The sequence below is a fragment of the Panthera onca genome, chromosome A2 (genome assembly GCF_046562875.1).
Source record: "Panthera onca isolate mPanOnc1 chromosome A2, mPanOnc1 haplotype 2, whole genome shotgun sequence".
Lineage (NCBI taxonomy): Eukaryota > Metazoa > Chordata > Mammalia > Carnivora > Felidae > Panthera > Panthera onca.
Window position 1 is genome coordinate 96,339,885 of NC_138340.1, and position 17,656 is coordinate 96,357,540.

General features: G+C 38.0%; 2 long non-coding RNA genes across 4 annotated transcripts in view; one reads left to right on the forward strand and one right to left on the reverse strand.

Moving 5' to 3' along the window:
- The window catches only part of LOC132679174 (uncharacterized), a 162,652-nt gene extending 145,119 nt beyond the window's left edge, over window positions 1–17,533 (reverse strand). For both annotated transcript variants that reach the window (XR_009609996.2, XR_009609997.2), the window contains exon 1: window positions 17,401–17,533. This is a non-coding gene — a long non-coding RNA (uncharacterized LOC132679174). The remainder of the gene's footprint in view (window positions 1–17,400) is intronic.
- LOC132679176 (uncharacterized) overlaps window positions 17,525–17,656 on the forward strand; it is a 103,381-nt gene continuing 103,249 nt past the window's right edge. For both annotated transcript variants that reach the window (XR_013553988.1, XR_013553989.1), the window contains exon 1: window positions 17,525–17,647. This is a non-coding gene — a long non-coding RNA (uncharacterized LOC132679176). The remainder of the gene's footprint in view (window positions 17,648–17,656) is intronic.

Genomic DNA, 17,656 nt, shown 5'->3' on the forward strand with positions numbered 1-17,656 from the left:
CTGCTAAAGTTGGTATCAGAACTCTTCACTGTGAAAAGAGTGGGCATTAACGTTCACATACTTCTTATAGGAGGCTCACTGAAACTTAAAACTTTGTACTCATACCCATACCCAAACTAAAACTGCTAAGCACTGTAAGATTCTGGATGATTCCTGGAAATACATGACACTTGGTTTCAAGAATGTGCAAACAATAACCAGTTAATTTCCATTTCTTTCCAGTGCAGAAACTAATGTGATGGCCCGATTTCATCTTAGATGTATGTTCCAGAACTGTATTACATTTTGATAATGCCAAACACTACACAAACCAGAAATGATGAGAAGCTAAAGCCTACTGAAGAGGTGTTTAAAATCCAAAATCAGTATTTATAGTATAGAAATGATCCAGGCTCCTGCATGACAGGTGATGGACAGTTAGTTGGATTTTTAAGATACTGCCTATCTGGAGCATGTATACTTTCAAAAATAGGAAAATATGGAAAATAAATTTGAATTTGCTATGTTTAAATTCTTATTAAAATTTTAAATACAATCTGTATTTTACTATCCCTTTATTTCTATAAATTATTTGTAAATGACTTAAAAATATTAAAAAATGAATTAATAAAAAGGGCTCATTGGCCCAGATGGTGAATGGTGATTACTTTTTCCTGCTGTACTGGAGATTGTTGAGCTCTAGTGTATCCTGATGTATATCAATAATTGAATGAATAAAGGATGACTCTAGATCCAGTTAATAAAGGCGTGAGGGGTTTTCAAAAAGAATATACAATAAAAGAAGGTAGACTAGAGAGGATATCAAACTGCAGGAAAAATAAATTGTAATTTTCAAATTCAGGCATTGAATAATGGAGACAAATACAACTATAGGTTGTATTGTAGCAAACAGTGGTCTTTTCAGCTGCAGGGAATCCTATGCCTATTCCTGCCCTTCTCATTATCTCAAAGTTATAGGGTAGAGCCAATTCCACACCTCCTTTAGTTGTAAAGTTGGAGACAGCTCTGCATGCCTACAGATATATTCTCTTATGAAGACATTGTGAGAACAGTCTCTTGACTATGAAAAATTATACATTTATACCTAAATGCAACTTTTAATATTTATTTATTTTTGGGACACAGAGAGACAGAGTGCAAGCAGGGGAGGGGCCGAGAGAGAGAGAGAGAGAGAGAGAGAGACAGAGAGAGAGAGAGATACAGAATCTGAAGCAGGCTCTGGGCTCCAAGCTATCAGCACGGAGCCTGACGCAGGGCTCGAACTATGAAGCACGGGTCGTGACCTGGGCTTAACTGATTGAGTTACCCAGGTGTCCCCCTAAATGCAACTTTTAATGAGTCTACTGTTTCTATAAGCCAGTAGCAACTCACTGCTTTGCAGCTTGCAGATTTATACTTTATGCAACACCCATATTTCACTCCTGCCTGCTCAATCGACAAATTTGCGCAGTGCAGCTGCATCCAAATATGGCATGCTTAAAATTGATGATATATATGCAAGAACAGTTACCATAGCATTTTTGTATTACTGAAAAAAACTGGGATAACTGATATAACCATAAGTTTAAGAAGGACTAAATAAATCACAATTCGTTGATATTCTGGAATATTATAGACCCACATAAAAATGTATATATTGGCATGAAAACTTGTCCCTGATATACATTTTTGAGTGAAAAGAAGAACAATATATTTAACAAGATCCTTTGAAAGGGAATAGATCTCCTCTATGTAGATATATTAAGTATCTATTTCCTTTTACATGTGTATGTAACACACGTACACATTATAGAAACATACATATTATGTGCATGTATGGAATTACTGTAAGGATACTCATAGCCTTGTAAGTGATAATTTCTGGGGAGAAGGAATGAGGGTAATGTACACTTTTTATTCTAAACATTTCTGGATTGTATTCTTGTTTTACAAGAAGGTAATACATTTATAATTTAATTTTTTGTTTTTGAAGTTAGAGCATATCTGCTGTCAAGATTGTATGTTTTAAGTGGAGGGCCACTGTTACATGCCTTCTCCAAAAATGAAGTATGTGTAAAACTGGGTCTGCAGTGCCTAACTTTTTCTCTCAGGCTCAGATGTTTCCTAGCGTCGTGGATCTGCCATTGTCATTTTCTCTTTGTAGCATAGAAAAGGCAAAAAGAGGTAAAATGATTTTTTATCATCATCCAAGCTCTTGGTGGTGGAAGGTCTCAAACTTTTATATTCCAAAGGGCTACACCAGCAGGCAGGAGAAGCTTTGGACCAACTTGCCAGTGAATGACATGATACCAAATTTTATTACATATGAAGAATTAGAACTTCATGTGTGAAACAAACACAAATTACAGACTGCCTGCAGGACTTCACAGTCACTTCTGAGAGGCGCAGAACTAAGACTGATGGGTTTTTCCAGTCCCAGTCTCATCCCCCAGCTACTGGGAACACAATTACTGAGAAAAATGCAAAGCTGAATTTCAAATGATATCACAGGGATAATTTTTCTTTCTTTTTTTTCTCTCCCCCTTCCAACTTAATCAAGGAGTGCTTTCTTGTTTGCTGGTTGCTTGACCATAAGATATCTTATGTAAATTCCTCAATAATGGAATGATGGATAGATATGTTATAAAAACACATATGGGCCTGCTGCACTTTCCCAGATATTTGCTTCTTCAGATATGTATCAGTTCTTCCATCCTCTTTTTAAGAATTCATTCATTCACAGGAATAAAAGGTACAGCACGGGGAATATAGTTGATGACATTGTAGTAGTGTTGCATGGTGATGGATGGTGACAACATTTGTGATGAGCACAACATAGTATATAGAATTGTTGAGGGGCTCCTGGGTGGTTCAGTTGGTTGAGTGTCTGACTTCAGCTCAGGTCATGATCTCACCATTCGTGAGTTCGAGCCCCGCGTCAGGCTCTGTGCTGACAGCTCAGAGCCTGGAGCCTGCTTTGGATTCTGTGTCTCCCTCTCTCTCTGTCCCTTCCCTGCTCATGCTCTGTCTCTCTCTCTCTCAAAAATAAATAAGCATTAAAAAAATTAGAGATTAGAGTTGTTGAATCACAGTGTTGTACACCTGAAGCTGATGTAACATTATGTGTCAACTATATTTTTAAACAATTCATTCATTCATCCATTCATTCATCTCTGCAAACAGTGAGCCCCTTTATGTATGAACATGAGCTCACATACCTGTATGTGTGTGCAGGTGTGCGTGCACCTGCACGCGTGCGCGCACGCACACACACGCGCGCACACACACACACACGCTCCTGGTACTGGGATGGTATAGCAGGCCCATGCAGTGAGTCAGTTACTAGAGAAATCTAGGTGAAAGAGAGCTGTGGTCCTATAGCCCTATAAAGGAGCTCAGTGTGTACCTCCTGCCCAGAATTTGTGTAGGCAGACAGTTCCTTTAAGGGTGAAAGGCTCGTCTGTAAACTGATTTCACATCAGTGCTGCCTGCTGCCACAGCCTAGCACTGGAACCGGCAAGGCCAGGGAAGCGCCTTCCCCGGAGGCCAGCCTGGCAGAGACTCAGGAACATAAAACACATTCCAGTGGTTGCCATCTGGGTGCACAGCTGCCAGGAGCAGCCAGTGTGTGGCCTTGAGGCCTTGGGGTGAGCCAGGGGAGGGCAGGTCTGATGCCAAGGCCTGCAGAAAGCGGCCCACAGCCTATTTGGCTCTATAGACTGTTACTGAGTCTTACTTGTTACTGAGAACAATACTTTTATCTAGAAAGTGTGTTGTGGGAGGTTGGAATCCCCCACGTGGGGCACGGGAGTAACTTTGGCACTCCTGAGGCTATGGAGCTGGGGAGTACTCCATGTACCTTTGTGCTCTTGACTCAAGCCACAGGGAAACCCCAGAATTACCACAAAGTCATCCCAATTCTGGCTTGGCATCACCAATCAGCTAAAAGCAATTTTCGGAAGATGCTTTCATCTAGCACTTAGTGCATACTTGCGTCCAAGTGTGTGTGTTTACTGTAGGTCTATTTTTAAGAATGAACACTCTTGATTTTCACTTTTGCAAATAGATGGGAGGGGGGTGCCCTAATGCCTGTTAGAACTTCAAGGGATTGGTTTTCACATGAGAGAGCTTCAGAAAGGAGAAATGGTTGAAATTATCTGGCAGCAGCTTTTGAGGGACACTTACCATGTATTTACTTTTAAAATTTCAGTTCATTTGAAAGCTAGTATAGTTAAATTAACCAAAATCTAAATTAAAAAAAAGTCCTCAATTCTTCCAGGCCTACTTCACATCATCAAACTAGGCCCCGCTGGAGGCCCCATTAAAATGGCAGCTCCCACTGAGAGAGAGACAAAAGCCCCCTCTCTGAATGGGGATGCTGAAACAGTGATGGGCTCTCAGAACTGCTTTTTTTTTTTTTTTTAATCCATTAAAAAAAAAGTTACCTCTGCATTGACTGTGAGAGAGTATTTATTTAGCTCTCCACACTGTGGGAAACAGAGGCGTTCTCCCTTATAAGGACACCCAGACCTTCTTGGGAGAGGAGAGAAATATGAATCCATAACATGGCTGAACAAATTCCTCCTCGCAACTGAATTCATGGAATGTTTTGGATGTGAACAGCTTAATTTTGGTGTGGTCTGGGACAAATTAATATGACTTAAATCCCACCTCACAGAGGAAGCTTCTCTTCATGACGTGGGTGGGGTTAGCACACTCACTTCCCTCAGAATTCTAACAGTGCTCTCCATTACATTTAAATGTGTCTCCCCCTCTGTGCCAGCAAGAAAAACTTCAGGAATAAAGAAATCAAAAAAGGAATAGAGAAATCAAGAACAAACTAAAAATGTACCTAAAAAACCTAATTGTGTCAAATGTCCAGTATATGACTGTGATATTTCTTGCTACATGAATGTTACGAGAGTCTTCATGCAACAGAATAAATGCTCCTATAGGGTCTTTGTATTTGGGGAGTAAATATATTAAACACAATGATTGCTCTTCCAGTATTTCTCATGAAGCCCTGGGAATGGCTATTCCAACCACAAAGAGACTAACAAGGAAGTATCACTCTCTTCTTTCAGAAGATGAAAAGGCTTTCACCATAATCCTTAATCAGACACTTCTGTTCTGTCACAGAGAGCTCAGTCTCTTCTTTTTTATTAAAAAAATTTTTTTTAATTTACATCCAAGTTAGTTAGCATATAGTGCAACAGTGATTTCAGGAGTAGATTCCTTAATTCCCCTTACGCATTTAGCCCATCCCCCCTCCCATAACTCCTCCAGTAACCCTTTGTTTGCTCTTCATACTTAAATGTCTCTTATGTTTTGTCTCCCTCCCTATTTTTATATTATTTTTGCTTCCTTTTCCTTATGTTCATCTGTTTTATATCTTAAAGTCCTCATATGAGTGAAGTCATATTATATTTGTCTTTCTCTGACTAATTTCACTTAGCATAATACCCTCTAGTTCCATCCACACAGTTGCAAATGGCAAGATTTCATTCTTCTTGATTGCCAAGTAATAGAGAGCTCAGTCTCTTTAGCAGAGACTTAAAATGAGCTTTGATGTCATCCTTTCCAGAACTAAATTTCTTTATTTTTGCATATTGGAAATAAAAAGAATTACCACCTCATATGGGAGTAGGTTCTTGAGTCAAAGCTACTGTGAATATCAGCTATGTGCTTTGGATTTAGGAACCCACTTGCAGATTGTTCACACACTTTACCTCTTTAGTTACCTTGTATTTGTAGAAGGGGGTAGTAAGAAAGATTACTCCTTGATGATCAATAATAGAATCGCTTGTATTTGGCTTTAAAATGCATCATATGCTTGTTCTTTCTGCAGACATATGCACATGATTATGTTTGGGTTCAGTTAATGTTAAAATTAGATCACTTTCCCTGAATAACTGATCATTGAGAGAAGTTCTCCAAGAATCAAGATGGGTTGTTAGGCACTTAGGGGTGGAATCCCAGGCAAGATGCCATTTTTGAGATGCCCCTAGGCTAAGGTAACCAGATGAGGGTGGTTACATGCACTTAGAGACCATGAAATGTGGAGAACCAGCTGACAACACCACTCTATGAGAACTGTCTCTGTAGTGGGAACGGGTGTAAAGGCAATCTAACACAGGGCTCCTGTTCCAGACTACGCTCCTCAGAACACGTGTCTCTCCCTATACGCATTGATAGTACATAATTTTTCTATCAGAATAGTATTTTGGCCAAGAATAGTACAGCTGTGTAATTTATTACCACCGATAGAAGCCTCTGAAAATTAATCAATAAAAGGTACAAATGTTTGCATCCCTTTTTCACTACAGGAATTATAGCCCTTTGGAAGTACAAAGAACATCCCTGAGAATGGGTTTTCAAATGTTTTTTTTCCCCTAGTAGTGGATTCCCTTAAAAAATAAAATAAAAATAAATACAGGCCTACCTGGAATTCTAATATGTAAAATAACACTAGGGCATCTTACTGAATGAGGAAAATTTTAAGGGCACCGGGGTGACCCGGTTAAGTGTCGGACTCGATTTCAACTCAGGACATGATCTCACCAGTACATGAGTTCGAGCCCCACATCAGGCTCTTCGCTGACAGCACGGAGTCTGCTTGGGATTCTTTCTCTCCCTCTGTCTCTACTCCTCTCCTGCTTGAGCACTCTCGCTCTCTTTCTCAAAAGAAATAAACATTAAAAAAATACATAAAAAATAAAATGAAGATAAATATAGGCCTACGTGGAATTCTAATATGTAAAATAACAGTAGGGCCTCTTGTTGAATGAGGAAAAATTTAGGGTTCCAGAAGCTTGTTTTGAAACTCACTGTGTTAATATGATTTTTAAATTTCCTGAACAAGAAGTTGTATAAGTCATCTGAGAATGCAACAGGACAGTAACAAACAGATGTCCTAAAATATTAGGGAAATTGGATCATTTTACTATAAGAACACACACTAAATACAGAGACAAAGAATGAGGGTTTTCAGTAAGTGACCAAAGGTTATACTACTTTGTGACAAACTCAGGACCCAAATTCATTTTTTCCCCCACTTTCAAGCTACCGTATGATGCTGTCTTTGGGGTCTGGAATGCCTTTGAAATCACGCTGTATGACACTCTAATCAATTTTAATGATCTACAGCTTTTAGAAGTTGGTAAAAAAATTTTATAGCAATGAACAACTTTCTACCTTTTTTTATGCTACCACAAAACTGATCATGATTCTCAGAGATATTTTATGTTAATAAAAATCATTTATATTTCTTTGGCCTGATATGCATGGTTTAAATACCGTCACTTGCATTCTGGAGCTGGACATAGGACATGACATCCCTGACCAGTAAATCCCTTGAATGAGTGCATTTTCCCCCTCTGTGCATGTCTCCTTCTCGTCCATTGTCTGTCTTCTTTTCATGTCTGTCAGGCGGTGGCCATGACTGTGCACTTATAAAGGTCAGTGACCCAGCAGAGAGGGCAGGCCCTGCAGAAGGCCTGTTGATGAAGCATTTCAATGCACACTGAATTTGTTAGCTCTCTGGCTTACTCCCAGGGGCAGGGTACAATTGTTTCCTGTGTGGCATGGCACCCACCCGGAACTCTTATGGTATGGGCCATTCCAACCAGGAATCTCGAAACCACATCCTACAAAGTAAACACCCAATATTTCCCAGCTTACTACATTCTTTTATCTGGCTCTCCTTCCCTTGATTTGTCTACATACTCAATAAAATTAAAACAAAGATTTCCCTTACTTACATGAATGGTCAGTCACAGAGATGTTTTCAAAGGATTATTTGTAAAATGGAGAGGCCACATGGACAGTAAACTCGCATCTTTCAGCTGAAGAGTTTAGAAGGTGATGGTCCTAAGCTGCTTCCTATTACACATACTAAATTAAGCAAAAGCAGACTTGATACTTCTCTTGAGATTGTCTCAAGAAAGGCAACCATTTGTTTCTCTGTTTGGAGCATCTACCTTTTGGTAAAGCAATGATGATCTAGAAGTGGAAACCACTGATTGAAAAATGAAAGGCTCATCTCAAATTTCAAACTGCTACAATCTTTGCTGCAAGTAAAGAAAGGCAGCTCTTAGGTGAAATCAGATGCAGAAGTTTTAGTTATATGTTGTGGTTCTGGCCATAATGGAGTACCAAGTATCAGATTATCCTTCCTATAGAAAGCAATTATAAGCTCTAGACAAAATATTAAAGGACAGCTATTTAAACATATTGGACAGAGACCAAAGCAGGCAGAAACCAGAGGAAATTTGATCCTTGAAATAAGGAACCATTCTGGATAAGATCAATATGTTTATGGGTTTCCCCAAGGATGCTCTAGAGTCCACCTGGGACAAGACAACTTCACTTCAAACAGAAAGTCATAGTCTTATTGGCCTGAGGGTTCAGAGGATGAAGTTTGGGAGCTATCATAGTGACTGGAAATTAAGGGGTAAAAATCCCAGAAAGAGGGACCACGCAGGGAATAGGCCTCAAAACTACTTATATCATCCTTTCAAATCCTTGCCTGACCTCTGAACTATGCACGTGCAGGGGAGATTCCAAATTGCCCTGTGGAAAACTACAGCCAGGACACTGAAAGAATAGAACAGAGATTCCAGCTTCTGCCCACTGCATAGAGACAGACTTTAGAATCGGAGTCCTGCCAAGTTTGAGGAGCTTGGTGATTTCTCAAGATTTTTACTTAAACTTTAGAAAAGTCGTGCCTTAGACATAGAGACTAGATATCATACTTAAGAGATTTGCCCTGGGACTAATGACAAAACTGAAATGGACTCCATCAAAGCATCAAACCTAGTCTCTACAAGTTCAGGGTGCAGGGTGATCAGCCAATAATGTAACTACCAACTAGAACAAAATTCATTACTATTCAGAGGAAAATAACAAAAACCAGAGTCTATAAGGAACCTTCTACAATGTCTAGTATACATTAAACAATTACTAGACATATGAAGAAACAGAAAACGTGACCAAATAGTAAATGACACAAGATGACTCAGATGTATGAAAGACTTTAACGCAGCTATTATATATTTGTAAAAGGACTTGAAGGATAAGATAATCATAATGAGCAGACATGTAGGGAATTAGAGCAAAGATATGGAAATTATAGAACTGAAAAGTATAATATTTAAAACCAAATTCAACAGATAGGCTTAAGAGTAGTAAAAAGATTCAGGAAATTTGAAGACATCAGTGGAGACTATGTCTTCAGATTCTTCAGACAATCTGAAGAACAGACAGAAAAAAATGTTTTACAAGTATGTGAAAAGAACTTCAGGGTCCTGTGGGAAAATGTCAATCTAAAAATCATTTAATTGGGTTCTCAGAAGAAGAGGAGAGAGAAAATGAAAGAGAAAAATAAATTAGTAAATAGATGAAAATCTCTCAAATTTGGTAGAAAACGTCGTTATAGAGCCAAGCAGCTCAGCAAACCCATGTAAGGTAAGTACAAAAAAAAAACCCCAAATACACAAACAAACAAACAAACAAACAAACCCCACAACAACAAACCACATCTAGGCACAATTAAGCCAAGTTTCTGAAAACTAGTTGAAAAGTTGTCAAAGGAAAAAGACATCACATAAAGGGAGAGTGATTATCACTGACTTTTCAACAGAAACAACTGAACATCTTTAAAGTGCTGAAAGATAAATTCAGTGCATTTAGAATTCTATATCCAGCAAAAATATCCTTCAGAAATGAAGGTAAAGTCTGACTTCCTAAAGATATGTCAAAGAAAAATTTTCAGGCTAAATGGAAATGATAGCAGGTACAAACTCAGATCAACAGAAGCAATAAATAGCACCAGAAATCGTTACACAAAAGTGGATATGTGTAAAATATTTTCTTTCCAATTAAAAAAAAGAGCTCACTGTTTAAAGCAAAGTTTATAACACTGTATTTTACTATTTACAATACATGCATATATATGTGACTGGGCATTAATAGAATTTTACTGTTGCTAGATTTTTACATTTTACATGCAGGAGTAAAATATTCACTCTACTAGGTAGGCCACAGTAAGTTAAGAATGCATTGTAAAATACCTAGAAAATACCTTAAAAAATCCAAAAAGGTAGAGTTTAAATCCACAGAGAAATTAAAATGAATATTCTAAATATGTGATTAACCCAAATAGCATAAGGAAGGAAAAACAAAGGAAAAAAGATGGAACAAATAGAAAACAAATAGAAAAATGGTAAACCTAAGTTCAACTATATCAATATTAAATGTAAATAAACTAAACACCAATTAAAATTATGGCAAATAGCATAAAAAAGCAAGATTCAAGAACATGCAATCTATAAGAGCTACAAGGAGACTAATAGATTTAAAACTCATGCAAACCCTAAGCAAAAGAAATACGGTGTGGCTATATTAACCCAACATAAATGTGGGCTTTGAGCAAAGGGAATGACTAGAACTTAAAGGCATTCCATAATGATAAAATGTTCATTTCAATAGGAAACATAATAATCATAAATGTTTATGCAGTTAACAACAGCTTCAAAATACATGAAGCAAAAACTGACAGAACCAAGGAAAGAAATAAATCCACAATCACAGTTAGAGACTTGAACATCATGGTTTCAGTAACTGATAGAAAAACTAGATGAAAAATCAAGACTCTAGCAGATTTGAACATCATCAACCAGTCTGACCTAATGGACTTTTATAAAATGCTATACCCCCAAACTTCAGGACACATGTTCTTTTCAAGCACACATAGAATATTCATCAGGATAGGCTGTATGTTGGGCCATAAAATAAGTCTCAAATTTCAAAGGATTGAAATTTTACAAAGTTATTTCCTTACACAGTGGAGTTATAGTAGAACTTAACAACACTAAGAACCCTGAAGACTGCAAAAGGAACTGTGGTTCAAAGGAAAAATAAAAAAGGAAAATTAGAAACCATCTAAACATTTTTTTAATGTTTATTTTGTTTTAATATTTTTTTTAACGTTTATTTATTTTTGAGATAGAGAGAGACAGAGCATGAATGGGGGGAGGGTCAGAGAGAGAGGGAGAAACAGAATCAGAAGCAGGCTCCAGGCTCCGAGCTGTCAGCACAGAGCCCGACGCGGGACTCAAACTCGTGAACCATGAGATCATGACCTGAGCCAAAGTCGGACACTTAACCGACTGAGCCACCCAGGCACCCCTAATGTTTATTTTTTGAGAGAGACAGAGAACATGAGTGGGGGAGGGGCAGAGAGACAAGGGGACAGAGGATCCAAAGTGGGCCCAATGCTGACAGCAGAGAGCCTGATGCAGGGCTCAAACCCGCTAACCACGAGATCATGACCTGATCCGAAGGCAGACGCTTAACCAACTGAGCCACCCAGGCATCTCAGAAACCATTTAAAAGTAAGTGATCGTGAACATATAACGTATCAAAATTTGCAGAATGCAGTTAAATTGGTGTTTAGAGGGAATAAACTTTAAACGATATTTTAGTATATGTGCTGCCGAAGTGGGCACATTAAATGATATTTTGATATCATTTAAAACCAATGATATAAAACCAATGATGTAAGATTTCACTTTAAATTGCTCTAAAAGAAGAAATTAGGCCATATATATAATTTCTGTATATAAAACCATTTTTTTAAAGAGCAGAAATTGATAAAATACAAAACAATAGAAGAAATTAATAAAAGCCAAAAGACGTTTCTTTGAAAAGATTAAATAAAATTAACAAACTCCTAGCAAGGCTGATCAAGAAGAAAAGAGAAGCACGAATTACCAATATCAGGAATGAAATAGAGAATAATACCATGGGTCCTATAAACATTAAAATGATAATAAAAAATAAGGGAGTAATGCCTTTATGCTAATGGATAGTATAGGAACAATTGGATAAACCTTTTGAAACATATGAACCATAGCTCCCACCTCACACCACGCACAGGTATTAATTGAGATGTTTTTAGATCCAAACCTAGAATCTAAAACTAGTAAGTTTCTAGAAGAGAGCATAGGAGAATATAATATCTTTGAGACCATGGGTTGGCAAATATTTCTTATTAGGAGACAAAAACATTAAACATAAAAGGGATATTTATAAATTGGACTATCAAAATTTTAAGACTTCTGTTTATCTAAAAGACCCATTAATTAAATAAAACAATAAGGCGCAGACCGTGAGAAAATATAATGCATATGTATATCTGAGAAAAGAGCTATATAGGGAATACATAAATATCTACAAATCAACAAGTAAAACTCAAACAAGAATTTAAAAATGGACAAAACACTACTACAACATATACTTCACAAAAGAAATGTACAAGAATAAATGCTCAAACATCATTCACTGTCGAGATTTGCAAACTAAAACCGTAGCAATATATCATTTCATACCAAATCTTGGTGAGACCATAGAATACCTAAAACTATCATACTGTGTTAGTTGGAATATAAAATGGTACCATCTATATTATAATGTCTTATGAAGTTAAATATACAACTACGCTATCACTCAGTAATTCTACTCCTAGGTTCTTATTCAAAGGAACTGAAAATATGTCCACAAAAAAAATGTATATGAGAATATTATAGAGGTTGGGATTTACTGAAAGTGGGTGAAACAGAACTTTCTAAGGTGATACAAATATTCTCTATTACATTTATCAAAACTCATTGAATTGTACTCTTCAGATATGTGCGCTTCACTGTATATGAATTTTACTTCAAAAAATTTTTTTTAAAAAACCCACAACATTATCAGTTCTCCCCAAACTTGATTTAGAGATTCAGTGCAATCCCAGTCAAGGTTCCAGTAAGTTATTTTGTGGACACTGACAAACTGATTACAAAGTTTTTATGGAGATGCATAAAACCCAGAATAGACAATACAACATCAAAGAACAAATTGGAGGATGGACACTACCTGGCTTTAAAACTTAGTATAAAAACTAGAGTAGTCAAGACAGTGTGCTGTTAGTGAAAAAACAGATCAGGGGAACAGAATAGAGAGGCCAGATGTAGACCCACATAAACAGAGTCAACTGATTTTTGACACAGGAGCAAAGGCAATACAATGGAGAATAGGCAGTCTGTTCAACCAATGGTATTGGAACAAATGGACATCCACATGCCAAAAAAAAAAAAAAAAAAAAAAAAGAATCTAGATAAATCTTACACCCTTCACAAAAATTAACTCAAAATGGGTCAAAACCTAAATGTAAAATGTGAAATGATAAAACCAAAGATAACATAGGAGAAAACCTGGATGACCTTGGGTATGGTGACGATTTTTTGGATACAACACCAAACGCATGATCCATGAAAGAAATAATGGATAAGCTGAACTTCCTTAAAATTAAGCACTTATGCTCTGTGAAATATAACGTCAAGAGAATAAGACAAGCCAGAGACTGGGAGGAAATACTTGCAAAAGACACATTTGATAAAGAACTGTATCCAAAATATACAAAGAACCCTTAAAACTCAAGAAGAAGGAAACAAACAATCTGATTAAAAGGTGGGATAAGAAAAATCTTATCAGATACCTCATGGAAGAAGACATGCAGATGGCAAATATGCACCTGAAAAGGTGTTCCATATCACATATGTCACTAGAGAACTGCAAATTAAAACAACAATGAGCTATCACTACATACCTATTAGAATGGCTAATATCCACAACACGGACAATACCAAATGGCAAGGAAGAGGTGGAACAACAGAAACTCTCATTGATTGCTGGTGGGAATGAAAAATGGTACAGTCACTAGGAAAGATAGTTGGTGATTTCTTACAAAACTAAACAAGTCTTCACATATGATCCAGCAGTTGCACTCCTTGGTATTTACCCAGAGGAACTGAAAACTTATGCTCACACAAAAACCTGTACAAAGGTGATTATAGCAGCTTTATTCATAAGTGCCCAAACCTAGAAGCATCCACAATGTCTTTCAGTAGGTGAATGGATAAATAAACTATGGTACATCCAGAAACTAGAATATTAATTAACACTAAAACTAAATGGGCTCTCAAGGCACAAAAAGACATGGGAGAACCTTGAGTGCATATTACTAAGTGAAAGAAGCCGTCTGAAATCAGCCTCACAGTGTATGATTCTAATTATATAATATTCTGGGAAAGACAAAACTCTGCAGATAATAAAAAGTTAATGGTTGCCAGGGATTGGGGAGGAGGGAAGGGTACTTTATAATGATGGATATTTATCATTTGTTCAAACCCATAGAAAATACACCACCAAGAGTGAACCCTAATGTCAACTATGGACTTTGGGTAATTATAATGTGTCAATGTAGGTTTATCAGTTGTAACAAATGTAACACTCTGGTTGGGGCTATTGACAATGGGAGAGTCTACTGGGCAGGGAGTATATGGGAAATCTATGTATCTATGAACCTGAAATTACTCTGAAGAAAATGTCTTAAAAAAAAAAAAGCCAAGAAAAAAACCCAACTTCATGCTTGCTACTTTTTCTCTATGAGATAAAATCACAATTTCATAAAAAATTGAAAGAAGGATGTAAAAGTATCCTTAAATGATAATCCTTAAGCCTTTGTATATGCTCTATTCATTACTCGTTTTTCAAATGTTTCTTTATTTTTGAGAGAAAGAGAGAGAGAGAGAGACAGAGACAGAGAGAGAGAGACAGAGAGAGAGCAAGTGGAGAGATGCAGAGAGAGAGGGAGACAGAGAACCCTAAGCAGGCTCCATGCTGTCAGCACAAAGCCTGATGTGGGACTTGAATTCAGGAACCATGAAATCATGACCTGAGCCCAAATCAAGAATCAGAGGTATAACTGACTGAGCCATCCAGGTGCCCCTATTCATTACTTCTATTTGCTTGTTTTGTGGAAGTAAGAATTGTTTCTAATACATATAAAGAATTAGAAAAAAAAAAAAAAACAAACCTAAACTAATAACTGGTAGACATGTAACTTCTTAGAGACTTGGAAAGACACTTTGACAGGACCTATCAAAACAGAAATTGCTATAACTTTGACCCAGCTCTCCCCCTTGTCCCTAGAAATATTCACATAAAGTGCCAACAGATATGTGGGCAATGATCTCACTGTAGCATGGCTTGGAATAAGAACAAATTGGAGACAATTTAAATGTCTATCAATAGGGCCATGGTTAACAAATTATGGCCATCTGGGTTAATAAATATTGTGCAGCTGTTAAAAGAAAGCATAAATATTAAATGTGTATGAATTACTTTTGTGTGAAAGAACTAGGCTACTGAAGAACATGAATAATAATATCTCATTTTTAAAAAAAAATTATTTATTTTGAGAGAGAGAGAACATATGCAAGCGTGCAAACGGGGGGGGGGGGGTAGAGACAGAGACAGAGAGAGAGAGAGAGAGAGAGAGAGGGAGGGAGAAAGAGAATCCCAAGCAGGCTCCACGCTGCCAAGACAGAGTCTGACACAGGGCTTGATCTCACAAACTGTGATATCATGACCTGAGCTGAAATCAAGGGTCAGATGCTTAACCTACTGAGCCACCCAGGTGCCCTGATATTATCTCATTTCTGTAAAAATAACTCCTTTATTCCTCTCTTTGCTTCTGTCCTTCCTTTTTCTTTGTAAATGAATTGAGAATGCCCTAAGGATACACATCAAACTATTAGCAGTGGTTACCACCTGGAGAAAGGGAGTGGAAAGTTGGCAAGTGAGAACTTTAATCTTTTTTTAAAATTTCTTAAATAATTTTTTTAACATTTTGTTATTTTTTTTACAGACAGAGAGAGATAGAGCATGAGCGGGGGGGGGGGGGGGGGTGCGCAGAGAGAGAGAGTGAGACACAGAATCTGAAGCAGGCTCCAGGCTCTGAGCTGTCAGCACAGAGCCTGTGCTCGAACCCATGAACCAACCGTGAGATCATGACTGAGCCAAAGTCGACACTTAACCAACTAACTGAGCCACCCCAGAGCCCCCTCCCCTTTTTTTTACTTTCTGTATGCCTATTATACTTTAATTTTTCTTCTCAATGAATGTATGGTTGTTTTGTAATTAACATTTTTTCCCTAATTTTCTTGAGCTGCAATTGACATATAACATTGTATAAGTTTAAGGTGTACAATGTAATGATTTGATATATGTATGTATTGCAAAATGACTACCATGTAAGCTTAGTTAACATCTATCAGCTCACATAGTTACAAACTTTTTTTTCCTTGTGATGAGAACTTTTAAGATCTATTTTTTTTAGCAACTCAGAGTTACCACACTGTACATTACATCCAAGAACTTAATTTATCTTATAGGTGGAAGTTTATGCCTTTTGATCACCTTCATTCATTTCCCTATCACCCGCTCTCCCTGGCCCCACCTCACCTCTGGTTGTTTCAAAAAGAAAGGAGGACAAGGAGAGAGAGGAAGGAAGGAAGGAAGGAAGGAAGGAAGGAAGGAAGGAAGGAGGGAAGGAGACAACAGTTATCTGTACTGCAGAGCCAAAGGACCACCTAATCATCAGCGTTCATGATTGATCAGGACTTGGAAGAATGACTTCAGGTAGGACCAGATTCGACCCCAAACAATTGCGAATATTTCTTATTTTTAAAGACAGAATAGTAGACACCACCACTTCCCTTGGTAACCATTTTCATTTGTAATGATCTTGACATGGAGATATTACTTTCTTCTGAGTATCTCTGTCCCGAGTGTAGAAACAGAACAGCTGATCATCATATATTAACACACAGCGTTAACTTTCAATTACCCATGATAAGGTTAGGGGAGGCGCAGTGACTTTGATAAGGAAACCCATCCCCCACTTCCCATTGTTATGTTTCCCTTTTTAGAGCCCACCACTGTGAAGCTGGAATAACTTGAAGAACGGAGGTACACTGTACAGGCACAGCCTGGGAGTCAGCTGTGTACTTGTAGGCAAAGTAGTTAAGCTTTCTAAACCTCAGTTTCCTCATTTGGAAATGATTACAACCATAACGGTAATGATGATAATAATTCCTCCTACCTTGCGGGCCAGTTGTAAGAATTCGGGGTGCCTAGGTGGCTCAGTCGGTTAAGCTCCCGACTTTAACTCAGGTCACAACCCCCCGGTTGGTTAGTGAGTTCCAGCCCTGCGTCAGGTTCTGTGCTGACAGCTCAGAGCCTGGAGCCTGCTTCGGATTCTGTCTCTCTCTCTGCCCCTCCCCCGCTCACGCTCTCTCTCAAAAATAAATAAACATTAACATAAAAAAGAGTTATTAGGATTAATTAAAACACCTTGCTCATAGTAAGTCCTCAATCATGATTATATTTAATCCAACCCTCTAAGGTAACCCAGAGTGCTAGTGGAGTAGAGCGGAGATAAGAACTCACATCTCTTTACTTCAAGGACCCTACATTACAGGGCTTCTGTTAGTCTCTGTGACAACGGTAACTTTGGGGTTGTTATTACTTTACCTGACGGTTGCTCGTTCGCTGCTCGCCTTGTTGAGATCCACTTTATAGTTCAGGAGAGCCTCACATTCAGTATTCCCCGCTTATCCCCGGATCCGCTTTCTGCGGCTTCCGTTTCCCACCCGCAACCATGGTCCGGAAGTAGATGGTCGGCGTTCTGAGGCGCTCTGTCGCAACGCCTACGTCATTCACCACGCTTCATCTCATCTCCGCAGGCAGTTTATCATCTCGTGTCATCACGAGAAGGAGGGTGAGTACA